This window comes from Oryctolagus cuniculus, chromosome 12, assembly GCF_964237555.1.
Source record: "Oryctolagus cuniculus chromosome 12, mOryCun1.1, whole genome shotgun sequence".
Lineage (NCBI taxonomy): Eukaryota > Metazoa > Chordata > Mammalia > Lagomorpha > Leporidae > Oryctolagus > Oryctolagus cuniculus.
Window position 1 is genome coordinate 55,933,823 of NC_091443.1, and position 14,911 is coordinate 55,948,733.

A 14,911-nucleotide genomic window follows, 5' to 3' on the forward strand; every position below is an offset into this window, starting at 1 on the left:
CAAAATTCAGCCTGTGACCCAGCAGTTCTGTATCTGGCTATTGATTTCATGGATATGTCTGGACAAGTTAGCAAATCAATAAGTAGATTTCTGTCCATTGCAATGTTGTTTAACATAAGGAAAACTTGTAAACAACTTCCTAAGTCTCTTTTAGGAAGGGCTAATTATGATATGTCTACACAAGAATACTATACAGTTGCTTTGATTGAATGAGGAAGGTATGGAATAAATGTCCAACATAGAGGGGAAAATACTTAAAGTTAGCAGTAGTGTTACTCTGTTTTCATGCACAGGCTTAGAAGGGTTCTGGAAGGTGAGGTAGCAAATGTAAATAGTGGTTATGTTTGTGGAATAACACAGGATGTAAAGAGGATGAGGGAATTTATCTCTTTCTGATATATTTGAATTTTTATTTTGTTGCCATGATTATGTACAAGGGTCTTCAAAATACTCATGAAAAATGTAGATTATGAAAAAACTGTAAATTTCAGAACATTTTTTCACCAAAGTATCTTTTAATTCTATTTCCATGAAACTTTTTGAAGATCCTTTGTATTATGATTAAAGAAAGAAGTTGAAAAGTCATAAGTGAAATTAACTAAAGCTAACTGCTTTTTTTCAGAACATTTGATGATGTTAAATGTACTTTTTCAGAGGAAGAGATACTAGTTGGATGGATTTAGGACCTTTTACAGGTACAGCCTAGTTGTAGGTGGTGTGATTGACACTGGAAGTTGAGGGTTCTAACTTCTAGGGTGAGATTTAGTTTTTGTTGATGACCCATAAAAACAAGTAATTGTAAATATTTTTCTGTCCTGGAACTAATCATTGATGGATTCCTTTAATGAAGTGGATACCTTTCTTGTCTCGTTGTCTCGTGTAGCAAATTGGCTAAGCTGTATTGAATTGTAATTCATCCCTTAGCTCTGTTGACTTCGGGTTTTCTAGTTTATCTTACTGCCCTTAAGAGATAGTAAAAGGTGTAGTAAGACGTGGAGGTGGGAATTTAAGATTCCCACTGAGTGACATAGAAGTTGAAGTCTCCTCCCCGTGGCCTGGCGTGGACAGATGTGTCTCCACCACACTGTGTCCCCTCCGAAGCTGTGAAAGCTCTGCTCTCGTCCCTTCAACATCAGGACCGCCAAGCTGGTATTAAGAAGGCTGGGAAACCTTTATATCCTGTTTGCAGTCTCTGCTCAGTTTCTTTTTATCTTTAGCAAACATGTGTTAATTTATTGTCTCTCTCTCTTTCTGCTGGCTCTCTCTGTAAACATTTAAATGTGAAAAACCGTTAAGAGACCTATTCAGTTTCCAGATGGCATCTTACAGTCAATGAAATATCTGAATTGTTAGATTCAGATGCGCTTGATAAATGGACATTCTGGAAATATGGACTGCTTAAAAGCGACTGTGAAATGGTGACTCTTTATTTCTTTTTACAAACGTTCTGATTAAGTTTTCTGTTTCGTTTGTTTGTTTCTCCAAGAAGTGAAAAGCAAAGGGGTGAATGGGATGTGCTCAGAGCAGGGGCCCTGCAGACTGGCTCCCCTGTTTAAACACTCCCCACAGCAACTTGGGGTCATTGTGAGGACAACCACAAAATGTGTGGCCTTGCTCTGAATAAAGGCTCTACATGTTGGGGAATCATAGGAGAGGAAAATGGGAAGTAAATGTGCAGATTCTTCTGGCCTCATTCATAAGGAAAGCGGAAGCATCTGACAACCGAAAGGTGAACCAGCGGCTTAATTCCGAGATGCTTTTCTAGCTCCCAGACAACGAGGAATGGAAGATTTCGGGGCAGTCCTGGATGTTTTGCTCATGGCTGAAACGTTGCCAGCAGCCCAGTGTCTGCAGGCAGTGAACAGCAGGTGGGGTATGCAGTCCGGCATTTTTCCAAATTGGGAGAGACATTCGCCTCATACTTTAGTCAACAGTTGAACAACCAGGGAATGCTTGCGCAGCTGAGTGTGTTCAAACCTTAGCTGATTTAGATTAAGACAGCAGCAAATTTTGGTGGTGATTATAATTCTTTGCTACTGTATTTGACTATTTTCTGAATTGTTGATGTTATTTCAAACCAGAAAACTCTGAGAAACTATGTATATTCCTTACTCTCTTTTGTGTTGCTCCTCCTCTTATTATTTTTATTGTTTTTTAAAGATTTATTTATTTTATTTGAAAGGCAGAGTTACAGAGAAGCAGAGGCAGAGGCAGAGAAAGAGAATCTTCCATCTGGTTCACTCCCTAAATTGCCGCAAAGGCTGGAGCTGTGCAAATCTGAAGCCAGGAGCCAGGAACCAGGAGCTTCCTCCAGGTCTCCCATGTGGGTGCAGGGGCCCAAGGACTTGAGCCATCTTCCACTGCTTTCCCAGGCTATAGCAGAGAGCTAGATTGGAAGTGGAGCAGCCCGAACTTGAACTGGCGCCCATATGGGATGCCAGCACTGCAGGCGGCAGCTTTACTTGCTACGCCACAGCACTGGCCCCTATTTTTCTTTCTTTAAAAAATTTTTTTTTTCATTTTTTATTTGAAAGGCAGAGTGGTGGAGAGAGGGAGAGGGAGAACTTGCATCCACTGGTTTAGTTCCCAAATGCTTGTAACAGAAGCGCTGGGTCAGGGTAAGGCCAGGAGGCAGGACCTCCACTCAGGTCTCCATGTGAGTAGCAGGAGCAGTAGGAGGGACCCAAGTACTTTGGCCATCATGTGCTGCCTTTCCATGCACATCTGCAGGAAGATGGATTGGAAGTGGATCAGCCAGGACACAAACCAGCACTGACAAGGGATTCAGGTGTTACGTGGTAGCCTAGCCTGGTGTGCCACAACACCAGCCCCTTCCTCTTGGTTTGTTAGATGAGCACATTCTTACACAGAGAGGAAAGAAGGAGTGAGAATTACAGAGAGAGGTTAGAGAGGTAAGTCTGTTCTTGACAACGGAGTTTCTTATCTTTTGGGTCTGTGAAGCCTTCGTATCAGTCACCAACATATATGTGAGCCTTGTCTGATATTTTGTATTTTATCCCAGGGGCAGCCAGTTAAACTGGCACTCGGGACACCTGCATCCCACATCGGAGTGCCTGGGGTCACATCCTAGCTCTGCTCCCGATTCTGACTTCCTGCTGATGTGCATCCTGGGAGGCAGCAGGTGATGCTTCACCTGTTTGGGTTCCTGCCACCTGCATGGGTACCTGGATTGAGTTCCCAACTCCTGGCTTTGGCCTGGGCTGGCCATTGCTATTGTGGGCATTTGGAGATTGAACCAGTGGAAGGGAGCTCTTTGTTCATCTCTCTCTCTCTCTCTCTCTCTCTCTCCCTCTCCCTCCCTCCCTCCCTCCCTCTCTCCCCCTCTCCCTCTCCCTCTCCCTCCCTCCCTCCTCTGCCTTTCAAATAAAATCAATTATAGTTTGATTTCCTACTGAGCAGTAGACTTAGAGAGCCGCAGTCAGCTTGCATCTACAGGACAGATTTTGTCTAGCACATGACAGATCTCTGGGCACTGTTCTTTCCTTTTGGGTTATTAGCCCCTTCTGATGTATTGGTTTTTGAAACAAAGTTTATTTTTGCAGTTTACCATGGAGTGACTTTTTTGGTGCCACAGCCACCTGTACCTCCTGCCCCCACAACTGGTGTATCCATAAGTACACATTTATTTTAAAAAAGCAACTTAAAGAGGTACATTTATTTTTTAATACAGTAGTTGACTGTCTATGTTATATAAACACATGAATTGGCCCATGTCTTTCTGTATCTATAACTATATTAATATATTAATAGATATATTAACTATCTGTTAACATAGTATTTGGGAGCTCTTTATATTCCCAGTTTTTTTCCTTTTAGTTTATGGTAATTTATACGATTTGATAGTTTCCTTTAATGCATATAGTTTTGGAAAATTAGCTTCTCTTTTTGGTTTTCTGACATAAATAATGAATTTTGATGGCCAACTTCCTACCCACAGGGAAATAAGCATTCTTTTTTTTTTTTTTGTTACTTAGGAAGGGAGAGACAGAAAAGGTGGGCTTTTTATTTTTAAGGCCCTGAGGCCACCTGGCCATCGCTGGAATTAAGATAGCTGCAAGTGGAATACCCGCTTTGCTGTAGAACTTGACGTAGTCACAGGTGCAGGGGCTGTGCTTCAGCACAAGCTGGGGGGGACATTGTTCTGCCTGTCCATGGGCAGAAGGTGGAGGTAGGAGTAAGATGGGAGGCAGGCGTGGGCCTGGTGTTAAGGTGTCAGTTAGGAGTCCCACATCCCGTTAGAGTGCCTGTGCCTGACTCCAGCTTCCTGCTAATGCACACCTTGCGGGGCGGTGGTGAGGACTCAGTAGTTGGGTCTCTGTCACCTGGGAGACTGGGAGTAAGTTCCTGGCTCCCAGTTCGAGCCTGGTCCAGTCTTAGCCAAGGCAGCCATGTGGGTGGGAGCTCTCTGTTCTGTGTCTCTGCCTGGGTGGGGGGAGTAAATTCTCTTAATTGTTGAAAAGCTGTAGTCGAGGGTTATGGGTTCCTGGGGGATTCACTGTAGTGTGTTTGAGGGTTTTTACAATAACAATACAAATAAAGAGGCTAACTATGGTCCTTCAGTTATCGTCCTAGGAGGGAAAGGAGTAGCTCGGCCTCTCGGGGCGTTGTGATCCTTGAGTGCGGCGGGATGTTCTCTCCCCAGGCGCTCGCGCAGCTGCTGCCTCCTGGGGCCTGCTCTCCTGTTCCGTCCAGTTCTCGGCTTGGGTGTTGTCTCTGCAGAGGTCTCTCCAGAGAGCTGGCCCCTACCATTCTCTATCCACTGGCCTACTTGATTTTGATAGTGTTTGTTCCCAGCAGCAATGACCGTGATGTGGGTATGTAACCAACATCGAGTGTTCATGCATTCGGCTGCTGTTTGCTGCAGTAGAATGCAGGCTTCCTGAGGGCAGGGAGTCTGTCTTGTTCTCTGTTTTATTCCCTGCACACTGGCATGTGCCTGGCAGAACGTGGGCCCTCAGTCGATGTTTCTGTGAGTGAATAGTGGGCCTTGTGTTCAAGCCGGGAATTAGTTCCAGCAGTCTGGAAACATTGCTGTTCATTTTCTGGTAGCAGGTTGGGTGCTTCTCCTAGTTCAGCTGGGAGCACTGACGGGAGGAGGGGTCCAGCTCCATTTCTGAGCCCAGTCTACTCTCTGGGCCTCTGTCTGGAGATGGTTGGTTGTCTCGCCATTAAACCAGAACGAGTTTCGTGCCTCGGCTATAGAAGGAGGCAGCTGTTGGAGTTTTAATACAGACCTGCTTTCTTGGATGCCTGCAACAGCCTGAAGCTGTGTCGATTAGGTCCTCTCAGTGCAGCAGGCGTACCTGGTGAACATGTGTTTACACTTAATAGTGAGGTCCCGCCTGCCTCGTAACCCGGCGTGACCGATGGGCTGGCCATGGCACAGGCTTGCAGAGTAGCAACTAGAAGAGCCTTCCAGAGGTCGGGAAGTTTTGCTTTCCTCTCCTCCCCCCCGCCTTTTTTTCTTTTGTTAAGGGCATAAATCGATAGTTTTAAGAGGGAGATAAAAGATGTGTACTGAATGTCACGGTTTTATAAGAGCGGTGAGCAGGCGTCCCCACTCTGATGGCTTCACCAAGAGGAAGGTGGGAAATGGGCTGGGGCCTCAGCCCAGGTGTCTGAGAGCCCTTTTGATGTGATGAGGCCGCAGAGAGATGCTACTGCAGGATGGCTAAGGGGGGATGCGAGATGAAGGCAACCCACTGCCGGCTGTTTCTCTGATGACAGCCACAGCCCACGGCAGCTTTCCCCAGGATCAGAGAAGTAGTGAAAAGCTGGCCGATTGGGAAGGTAGTGAGAGCCTGTGTGAGTGAGGCTCTCAGCAGAGCGGTGCTGCTGGTGCGGAGATCGTTAACAGCCAGGGGAGATCCCGTCTTTCTGGCCAGAGACCAGCGGAGGAGTGTGGGGGATACCTCTCTTCGCTGGATCATCGGGGGCAGCTCCCTCGGAGAGCGCGGGTGGCTGGCGGTGCCGGCAGGTTCTACACCTGTAGAAGTCCTCTCGGCTGGAGCAGCTGAGGAAAGAGCCCCTGCAGTCCAGAGGTCACGGAGAAGGCCCCGTCTTGTTTCCTCTCCTTTCTCTGCTTTGTCCCGAGTGTGGCCCTGTGAAGGTGCTTCCCTGAGAGGCAGCTGGGGCAACCCTGTGTTAGGGACAGGATTGGGGCAGCCGGGCAGGAAGAGCTGGGATAGGGGATCCGGTTACTCTGTGCCTGCACTGCCCAAGTCCCGGGCTTCTGGGAGCTGTCGAAGCGGCCCAGGACCCTTGCCTGTGAAACTAGCCCCTGGACGCTGACCAGGCTGCCTGCCTGATAAGGGAGCAAAGTCTCAACACTTTCCAGAGGATTTGAACAGGACCCAGAGTCTGTACAAGTTCATATTCAGAATCTACTAACTGAACACTTGCCAGTTTACTAGGAAAATGTAACCAGAGGCAAAGGCCAGTGAGTGCCGACCTTGGGGTGACCCAGGCCCTGGAAGACAGTCTTCAGAGCAGCTGTTGCGATGTGCTCCAGGAGCCAGACTCTTCCAATGGAAGGAAGGATGGACAGTCCTCATTGGAAGAGAATGCTTGTACTCTTGGCTTAGGCAAGCATTTCCTAGATACGGCACCAGAAGTGTGGCCCACAGAAGCGACAGCTGGAGCAGTGGGTCATCCTGAGGATTCCAGACTTGTGTCCTGGGAAGGCACTCAGGAGAAAGTGAAGTGGCAGTCCACAGCCGGGGAAACAGTTCCTAACTCATATACAGCAAAGCAGATTCAAGTCTGTGTTAGAAGTACACGAGCGGGCTGGTGCTGTGGAAAGCTGCTGCCTGCGCTCCTGGCGTCCCAAATGGGCTTCCATTTGAGTCCTGCCTGCTCCACTTCCCCTCCAGCTCCTTGCTAATGGCCTAGGAAAGCAGCGGGGATTGGCCCAAGTGCTTGGGCTGCTGCACCCACAAGGAGACTGGGGAGAAGCTCCTGGCTCAGCCCTGGCCTTTTGCAGCCATTTGGGGAGTGAGCCAGCAGATGAAAGATCTCTCTCTCTCTCCCTCTGGAACTCTGCCTTTCAATTAAATATCTTTAAAAAACCCATCAGTTTATTTTGGTGCCAAAAATATGTTTGAAATGCACTCACAGACGAGGGCTTTGAATTTTAAGAGAAAGGTGGATTTTTTCAGAGCTTCCTGTGCAGACAAAATGCAAATCCCAGCACTAGGATTATATATATCTGGTGGAGCTCCCAAGCCAAGCGCTTGAAGCTGGGCCACAGGACACGTAAGCCTGAACATCCGCCTGTTGGTAAAGCGCCTAGTTAATGTTGTCTCTGTAGAAATCCCATTTGGGGGCACTATTTTGAGGCAGCTGAGCCTTTTTGTGCCAAGCACATTACAGGAAGATACCACATTTCTGTTCCTCCAAAGCTAGAGCTTGCATCCTGATAGGATTTAGCTTTTTCAGGTTTATTCCTCCTGAGAGTTGAGACCACAGTTTTTAATTCACAGGCCTTCTTGTTACAGGAAAACAACACTAGAATTTAATTTGTGCTTCTTCCTCTCCCCAAAGAGTGTTTTGAGACTGTTGTTGGGGACCTTGAGAAGGTGGAATGAAATGTTGGTTTATGTTTTCACTGAAGCAGAGATAAATCTCATATTTATGCATGCACAGTGTTAGTATTGCTGAGGACAAGGGCGCTTTAGCAACAGGCGGATGTTCAGGCTTACGTGTCCTGTGGCCCAGCTTCAAGCGCTTGGCTTGGGAGCTCCACCAAGATATATATATATATATATAATCCTGGTGCTGGGATTTGCATTTCGTCTGCACGGAAAGCTTTGAGAAAATCCACCTTTCTCTAACGCGAGGTAGAAGCTTCTTCCCTCCCTTAGGCGTCTTTGCTGCCCTTTGCTTTAATTAAAAACTTTTACTCCCTAATGTGGGTTAGAGCTTCCTAAAGGTCACACTTGACAGGAGCTGCTGCGGTGGGGCGGGGCGGAGGAGAGCACTCTGGCCTGTTGTCGTTGGGGGAGCGTCTCTGAGAAGAGCCTTTTCCTTTGCTCACCTCCCGTCCTGGCTGGGAAGGAGGGACTTGTAGCCGATAGGCAGCCGTGACGGCGTGGCTGAGGAGCTGGAGAAAGCAGTCCAGCCAGAAGAGAAGAGCGAGCCGGCCAGGCACCTTTCAGGTGCCGCGCCTTGTGTGGCAAGGGCAGGTGTCGAGGACAACGCGTGGGCTTCTTCCTTGCAAACAGTGCTGTCCCATTCCATCTACAACATCTTTGCCCTTGAAATCCTCAGATGGGGTGTGCCGTAGTCACATTGGATTTAGGTGGATTTTAAGGGAGCCGCTTAGGACAGCAGCTTAGTTTCCCCTCATGGTAATACTGTGGGTGTGTCCTCTTGAATGTGAAGAAAAGATAGGATTTTTTTTTTTTTTTTTGACAGGCAGAGTGGACAGTGAGAGAGAGAGACAGAGAGAGAAAGGTCTTCCTTTGCCGTTGGTTCACCCTCCAATGGCCGCCGCTGCAGCCGGCGCACCGCGCTGATCCGATGGCAGGAGCCAGGATCCAGGTGCTTTTCCTGGTCTCCCATGGGGTGCAGGGCCCAAGCACTTGGGCCATCCTCCACTGCACTCCCTGGCCATAGCAGAGAGCTGGCCTGGAAGAGGGGCAACCGGGACAGAATCCGGCGCCCCAACCGGGACTAGAACCCGGTGTGCCGGCGCCGCAAGGTGGAGGATTAGCCTATTGAGCCACGGCGCCGGCCTTGAAAAGATAGGATATTAAAAACAAACTGCGCCAGCCCACAAAAGAGGGAAGGGATGCATTTTATACACTGTTCATCAGGGAAGAGCTGAAAAGGAGGATGGATTCAAGAGAGGGGCTTTCAGACAGGCTGGGAGGCCGGGGAAGGTGGAAGCATTCATGAAAGTATTTCGTGAGGCTCCGATAAACTGTGTGCACAAAGAAGTCTTTTCAGAGGATTGGCCTAGTGACTCCTTCCTCTCCATTCCATCAGAGCGGGGGTCTCTGCTGTCCTCCTACGAGGGAGGCATTTTAAAGGAAGAGAATTCTGGTGAGTCCATCTTTCTCCCATGCAAAATGGCAAATCAAATAGCTGTTACCAGCTAGGGCTTGAGTTTGAGCCTTGTCCAAAAAGACAGACAACTGACAAGTTACACCAACGCCAAGTCTTGTGTCTGAGGAAGTTTGGTCTAATGAAGCTCGCTGCCTCTCACCCCAGGGGAGTAAGACTGTGATTCCGTCAAGGGACCTGGCAGTGGTGACGAGAGCAGCTGCTGTTGAAGGCGCACAGGACGGCTGGGGCACAGACGTCCCCACGAGAGCGCGGTGCCTTTTCAGAGTGTGGGGTCCTGTGAGCGAGGGGTGGCCTACCAGATGGCGCCAGTGAAATGCTGGCTGACACCAGGTGAGGTGTTGTGTGTGTGGGGGGTGAGATTTAGAACACACCTGCTGTACATCTTGTGTCCTTTCTTCATATTGTGCCAGTTTGTCACCGGCTGATATCTCTGTTTCTGTTAGCGCAGAGGTATTTTTGACAGTTTTTGCCAGTATTCCTCAACTCTCTTGCTTCGTTAACTGTCTTTCCTTTATTAGTCATTGATTATGTGCACTCCTGTCTCCCCAGCCTCTGGTCTCTCTCTCTCTCTCTCTCTCTCTCTTTTTTTTTTTTTAGGAATTATTTATTTGAATGGTGGGGGGAGAGATGGGGGCAGGCAGTGGGGAGCAGAGGAGACATGTGTGTCTTCTCTGTGCTGGTTCACTTCTCAAGTGACTGCAACAGCCAGGGCTGGGGTAGGCTGAAGCCAGGAGCCTGGTACTCCATCCAGGTCTCCTGCGTAGTTGGTGGGAACTCCAGTAATTGAGCTGTCTTGTGCTACTTCAAGGGCACCAGACACATTAGCAGGGAGTTGGATGGGCAGCTGAGCAGCTGACTCGAGCCAGCCCTCATATGAGGTGAGCACATCCGAGTAGCCTCACCTGCTGCCCTGCTGCTCCCAGCCCTCTGCTCACTGTGATCTCTGTTACCTGTAAGTGACTTCTCACCATGGAGTTTTGTAGGAGGCCATGGATTTGGATAGAGCACCTGAACAAACCAAACAGACCAATCACTACAGAGTTTAATCTAAGTACTGAGTTTAGCTGGCTGCTTGCAAAAGACCCAGCAGTTAATTGATGAAGCTGCAAACACTTAACTAGTTAAGCTGTGACAATTTGATTGGCTGGCTGTCTAAGCTGTAGCCAACTAAATGTCCCATGATGCACTTCTGTTGTCCTTACAGTGTTTTCTGACTTCTTGGTTGGCTGGAATGCGCAGACCCTGCTTAGGTTGTGGGAGCTGTCTGATTTGTTTTACTTTGTTTTCTTTGCTAAAGTAAACTCTACTAACTATAATTGGTGGAAGGAATTTTCCCAACACCCTTTTCTGTGAACCTTGCAGTTTTCAGTGACTATTCTGAATAGTATTAATGTGAGCAAGTATTTGGGTCGGAAGCATGCTCACTTGTGGAGTTAGTAAGTTTTTTGGAGTGGCTCCGTGAGTGTTTGGTGTGTATCTTGTCTGTGTCTACACCTGAGTACGTGAAAGTAAGGTCCCGTGTATCCTCCAGGACTTTGTTGAACTTAAATGAGATAATTGAAAGAGTTCTGAAGGGCTAGAAAATGGTGTCATTGCTGTAGGAAAGGTAGTTTCACAAATCGGATGATTCTTGGATTGTCATTCCCTGGGTTGCTACCTTTCTTCTGACAGTTTGATAGACTTTTTTTTTTTTTTTTTCCTTTTCCCATTGGTTGTCATGACTTTTGAGGAGCACCTTCATAAAAGCTTCAGAAACTGAAATGTTTTTAAATGGGGAATGATTTGCTTCTAAACTTTTTTTTAATGAAGAGCCATGTTTGCAAAAGCGCTGGATTGCGTTCTAGGAGACTGTCATTCTGCTTCTGCTGTGAAGGCCCTCTCTGACCTCAGCTCGTCTCCACAGCCTAGGGCCTTAAACCGGAATGAAGATGCTCTAAGGGCAGTGGTATCGTTCCAACCAAATTTCCAGCTCGCCTCCTTGGATATATACTGTAGAAAAGGCTTGTAAAGACACTAGCAGGAAAGCCTACTCCAAAGAGCAGAAAAGGACACTCACCATGAAATCTAGTTTTGAGGCTTGGAAAGAGCATTTAAAAAAATCAAGAGTCTCTTGAACTTGTGTACATTGGAAAAAATGCCGCAGTATCTTACAAAATAATTGTATCTAAGACATTACGCTAGCACTGATTGTGGATTCCGCTGAGGAACAGCAGACTCTCCGGAGCAGAACACCACGCGTGGGGAAGCGATCAAGAACCTGAGAGGGCAGCTCCCCGAGGGCCTTACCAGTCCTCTCTTCTCGGGCTCCCCACCCCCTTTTCCTCATGCACTGTACTGAAGTTTGAGCAGGGGCAGGACTTGACAGCTATTCTTTTCAATTCTTAGCCTCTAAGGACAGGGTGGAGTTTCTAGTTAGATATTTACATGGTGAAATTGTATTGTGGAAGCTTCGTGGAATTTCTCACAGAGTCTCCTATCCTTGAGAGGTCTTCCTTTTCCGTTGGTTCACCCCCAAAATGGCCGCCATGGCCGGCACACCATGCTGATCCGAAGCCAGGAGCCAGGTGCTTCTCCTGGTCTCCCATGGGGTGCAGGGCCCAAGCACTTGGGCCATCCTCCACTGCACTCCCGGGCCACAGCAGAGAGCTGGCCTGGAAGAGGGGCAACCGGGACAGAATCCGGCGCCCCGACCGGGACTAGAACCCCGTGTGCCGGCGCCGCAAGGCGGAGGATTAGCCTAGTGAGCCGGCCTCCTATCCTTGTTCTAACAGCTCTTCAGGGATTTGACTCAGTCCCTTGTTGTTGCTCATCTTTGCTGGGGTTGTGTTTCTGAACCCCTAGAATGGAGACACTGCCAAGGAGAGCTTTACAGGCCTCAGCTCCGGAGCACTCTCTTCTGTCGTTCAAGTGTGTGTAAAAACACCGAATTTCTTGGGGTGGGCATTTGGCCGAGTGGTTCAAGACACGTGTGTCTCATGTCGCAGGGTCTGTTCCCAGTCCCCCCTGCCCCCAGCCTTGCTCCTGACTGCAGCTTGCTGCTCACGTAGACCCTGGGAGACTGCAGGTGATGGCTTGGATAACTAGGAGACCTGATTGAGCTCCTGACTCCTGACTTCAGCCCCAGCCAGACATTGTCACAGTCATTTAGGGGAGTGAACCGGTGGATGGAGCTCACTCTCACTGCCTCTCAAATAAAACACAAAGCACAGCAGACTTTCTGAAATCCGCTGTTCTCCCCTCCCCATCTGACCCCTCTCTCTTCCTTCATTGTTCATGTCCAGCCCCATCTGGATTCTATCACCAGCATTCCCCCTGCCCCCAGCAGGTTTTCGTGAGAGTGAGGTTTGTGGTTTTTTGGGGCAAAGGAGCTTTGGCCAGTTAGTGTGAGAGTTGCCTAAATTCTTCAGCTGCTTCAGGCTGTGCTGTGCCAGCGTTGCACTCGGCAGCCGTTGCTGGGGATTGCAAGGTGGCTGCTTCTGGCATTTTATAGTAAAAACTGGCAGTCGGGAGAGGAGGCCCTGTTAAAGTGCTTAGCATAGTGAGTCCATTTTGAGTACAGCCACTCAAAAAGGCAGTTTCCGTCCATTTGTTTCTCTCCCAGTGCCTCCGAGAGCTGGGCTGGGGCCCGGCCGTGTGGAAACCAGAGGCCCAGAAAGCAGACCAGGTCTCCTGTGTGGGTGGCAGGGACCCAAGAACTGGCGCCATCACCAGTGTACACTAGCAGGAAGCTAATTGGGAGAGGACCCGCGTCTCGAACCCCTGCACTCTGAGATGGGGTATGGTAGTTTCTTAGCAGTTGTGCCAAATGCCTGCCTGGGATGTGCTTACTACACCTGTGCTTCTTCGGATGTTTTCTAGTAAGATGTACGCTAACTTGTCTGATGCCCCTGCCCCGGCCTGTGAGTTCTCAAGCCTAGGGACTTGTCTTATTTGTCTTTGTGTTCCCAGGGCCTTGCACTCAGTAGCTACTCAGGGAACGCTTATTGAGTAGTATAAGGAACAGAAACTGTGCTCTTTACATAGACATGCTGTAGGCTAGGCAGGTAGAAAAATAAGTTCCACATAGAGTTGTATTTAAAGAGAGAAGTAAGTCCCAAAGAGAAACTAGCGAGATGAGTGCTTCTAAAATATTTTTAAAAATTTGCAGGGGCTGGTGCTGTGGTGCGTTTGGTTCAGCCACGGCCTGCGCTCCAGGATTCATATGGGTGCTGGGACTTGAACCGCTCCACTTGTGATCCAGCTCCCTGCCAATGTATCTGGAAAGCAGTGGAGGTGGCCCAGGTCCTTGGGCCCCTGCACCCACATGGGTGGCCCAGAGGAAGCTCCTGGCTTTGGCCTGCCTCAGCTGCAGTCATTGTGGCCATTTGGGAGTAGGCAAATTTTCTATAGAAAATTTCCCTCTCCTCTGTTTCTCCTTTTCTCTCTGTAATTCTACCTTCAAATACATTTAAAAAAAAAAAAATTGCAGTAGGGAGGGGGTGCTTAGCAGACTGAGTAAATTTTGGGTATAGTCACTCACAGGGTCCTGGGGAGTTTAAGCAACTTAGGACACACAGTGAGGAGGACTAAGAAGGAGTAATGAGGTCACCAGGCATGGGATGGACTGGTCAGCTGTGGCTTCTGCGTGATCTTGATGAAAGGCAGAGGTGGGACCAGGGCTGTCTCATTTCCTTCTAGCTCAGTGATTGCCTACGGCCATCCCTCAGCGTCCAGTGCAGGGATTGGGTCCAGGACCTCCCACGGATACCAAAGTCTGCCGGCACTCTAGACCCTTACGTAAGACGGTGTCACATTTCCATGTGACCTTTGCAGTCCTTCTTTCTGTATACTTGAGATCCTCTCTAGCGCACTTACAATACCTGCTGCAATGTAAATGCGGTGTGAATAGTTATTTCATCCTGTTTAGGGAATAATGACAAGGAAAGTCTGTGCATGGTCTGAACAGATGCAGCTTTAACAATGTTTTCCGTTTGTGGTTGGATCCCTGAACTTGGAACCCAAGGACACAGCAGGCCAGTTGTCCTTGGTAATTAAGTTCTCTTCCTCTGGTGACTGGAGGGTGTTAGGAGTATCTCAGCAGATAAACAGCTATCTAATGCTATGTGAATTTCTTTTTTTGTGGACAGTGGTGGTGGGTGATGACGTTAAAACCTGAGTAACCAAGGAAACAAGACCCAAGCTAGCGGATAAGGGAGATGAAATTTTAACTGAGACAGAGTCAGGAAGAAACCTGGCCACTTGCAGCATTAAGCATTTGCAGTGACCTTCCAAAGGAAATGGAACAAAGGGACAGACAGGTGTCCCTGAAGAGTCACTGCTCCTCAGGGAAATGCGTAGGTGTGTCAGTGGCCCTGGTTGAGCTCAGGGTTCCAGGAGTCCTCAGGCTCTTCATATAAAGGTTGATATTGTGTATATGTAACCTTCCAATGGAATGATTTAACAAATGACCATTTTTTTCACTTGTAGACTGTTTAGTTGCATCACTTTATTTTGTGTGTGTCTGTATTAAGTAGATCAACAAAGCAAAACACTACGTTTTCTGTTAGCTCACAGCCGCATCAAGAAACAAATTGAATTCCTGTCGTTCCATTTAGTACCTTGTTTACTAGAGAAGTTGCTGGTATTAATCTTGTTGATAGAACTTTTCGTGAGAGTTGGGACTTGCAAGATTGATTAACTTTGTCGCTTTCACATGTGTTTAAAGCGGGGCAGAAGCCTGCATTGGTACCTGAAGCTCAATTTCTAAAGCAGATAACGGAAATGGATTTTCCTGCTGTCTGTTCCCCATTTCTGCAATGACTCTATCAAACGACTTCCTCGA

General features: G+C 48.1%; 1 protein-coding gene and 1 non-coding gene across 4 annotated transcripts in view; both read left to right on the top strand.

Moving 5' to 3' along the window:
- The window catches only part of AVEN (apoptosis and caspase activation inhibitor), a 190,215-nt gene that overhangs the window by 28,564 nt on the left and 146,740 nt on the right, over positions 1-14,911 (top strand). The gene's annotated exons all lie outside the window — the stretch shown is intronic.
- Positions 1,510-1,637, top strand: LOC127484058 (small nucleolar RNA SNORA11). Its single transcript, XR_007910838.2, has one exon. It is a non-coding gene; the product is annotated as a small nucleolar RNA SNORA11 (small nucleolar RNA).